Source organism: Cervus elaphus, chromosome 30, assembly GCF_910594005.1.
Source record: "Cervus elaphus chromosome 30, mCerEla1.1, whole genome shotgun sequence".
Lineage (NCBI taxonomy): Eukaryota > Metazoa > Chordata > Mammalia > Artiodactyla > Cervidae > Cervus > Cervus elaphus.
The window spans coordinates 32425001-32427362 of NC_057844.1; positions in this window are offsets into that span (position 1 = coordinate 32425001).

A 2362-nucleotide genomic window follows, 5' to 3' on the forward strand; every position below is an offset into this window, starting at 1 on the left:
AGTCACTTGGTGCGCCGGGGTGGGCACCGGGCACCCTGTCCCGTCGCCCCTCCCCCCACGAGCACGTGCACAACGTGTGGGCAGTGTGGGCTGCCCTTCCCCGTCGCCGTCCACCAGCAGGAGGGGAGAGGGCGCAGCAGAGTTTTAAAGTGGACGGATGGCTTTTTCCCAGAGCTCCAGCGCTTATTCTTGCACCTCCCGTGGTGTCCTCTTGGCTTCTCAGAAAGGGGCGGGGCTCCTTCCCTTTGCTTATGCCCACTCCCTTGAAGAGCATGTCCAGGAAAGATGAAGGCGAAGCACGCCTCCTGGCATCTGCCTCCCCCCTGTTCTGTCGGTATGGGGCACTGGAAACTGGCTTTGACCTCTCTGAATGTGGGGGTTCTCACGGAGACCAGGGACAACAAAGGTCCTTTATTCTCCAATGGGACACCTCTAAACCAAGGCGCAGCCCTTTGCAGGAGCCTCGGGGCTCTATTCCAGAGGCAGAAGGTGGGTGGATAGTGCTAGCCCAGACAGCATTTGACTGGCAATGGGATGATGGGCAGACGCCCAGCTAGGATGGAGACGTGATCCTGAGAGACAGTTCCAGGCACTGCTCTGCAAAGAGGCTGAGTCCTTCTGGGGAGAAAAGGCAACACCACCCCCCCCCCACCTCCCCTGGCACCTCCAAGCTGCTTGGGGCAGAGCTCACTGCCCCACCACCTCCCACTCCTGCGCTTCACCAGGTGGTTGTGTATATTTTCTAACAACTTTTTAAAAAAATTATTGATCTATTTTTGGCTGTGCCGGGTCTTCATTTCTCTGAAGGCTTTCCTCTAGTTGTGGTGACCGGGGGCTACTCTCTAATTGGGGTGCATGGGCTTCTCAGTGTTGGCTTCTTGGGCTGCAGAGCAGGGCTCTAGGGTGTTCAGCCTTCAGTAGGCGCGGCCCCGGGCTCTAGCGCACAGACTCAGGAGTTGTGGTGCACAGGCTTAGCTGCTCCGAGGCACGTGGGATCTTCCCGGATCGGGGATCAAACCCATGATTGGCAGGTGGATTCTTTACCACCGAGCCATCAGGGAAGTCCGGTGACTTAACTTTGATGGCAACTTTATGAAACAGGTATGTTCAGCCCCCTTTCACAGAGGAAACCGTGGGTTGTGGATCTGAAGTACTTGCCCAAGGGAGTAACAGCTCTGAAGGCAGGAGGTCTGAATGATTTGCCTGACTTCCAAATCATGCTTTTGCTGCAATTCCAGAATTTTCTACATGCGCTCCGATACATGATGGCCTAAAGGCACCGGCTTCCCTCAGAGTCACCGGGGATGCATATCCCCTGGCCCTCCCTCGCTAAGCACTCTCTTGACAGCTTTCCAGGGACTTCTTGTGACTTCTGCTTTGCTTCAGGTTGACGATACAGCTGTGTCTGCTTTTAATTGATGACCTCTGCTATCAGAGCCCGATTGTCCTCCTTGGAGTAGTATCTGGTAAAGTCACATCCATTCTCACAGGTGAACCCACTTCCGCCCCACCCTCAGTCTACCAGATCCCAGGCTCGTCAAACAGAGCACTGCCTCCCCGGTGATCAACAAGCTGGGGACACATGATAAACCTGAACTGATCAGCTGAGTCCTAGGATTTTCGCTGGAGGTAATTTGTTCCCCGGTGGTCTTGTCTCATTAGAAAAGACCCTGATGCTGGGAAAGATAGAAGGCAGGAGGAGAAGGGAATGACAGAGGATGAGATGGCTGGATGGCATCACCAACTCAAGGGACATGAGTTTGAGTAAACTCTGGGAGTTGGCAATGGACAGGGAGGCCTGGCATGCTGCAGTCCATAGGGTCACAAAGAGTCGGACACGACTGAGCAATTGAACTGAACTCAACTGGGCTTGCTAAGTTAGTAGGATGTGAGCCTAGAAAGTCTGGTGGTCTCCTTTGCTGCCGAGTATAAATAACCTGCTCTGTGATAAGCTCCATGAGGGCAGGGCATTTTGTCTTGTTCACTGTATCCCCAAGATTTAGAACAGGGCCCCTGTTGATTGCATCCTCAGGGCCCAAGAATGAAGCCAACTCAGAGAAAAACAAGCTAAGAGAGACAGGAGTCTGATGTCCTCACCTGAACACCGGGGTACAGCTGTGCCTGAAGGTGTTCCCTTCCCTTTGGTGCTCAAGTCTGTCTCTACTGGGCTTCTGCCACTTGTACCTGGAAGAGGCCTGACCAATATTAGCAAAGCAACTGAACTTCTCAACGAAGCTTCTGGTAAGGGCAATCACACCTGAACAGTGGCTTCCCCCAGGGCCCTACACGCTCCCTCCTTTCTCAAGTCTCTTGGCTGGAGCACTTTGATATCCTCTGTGTTATTTAAATTCTCCATGGCCCT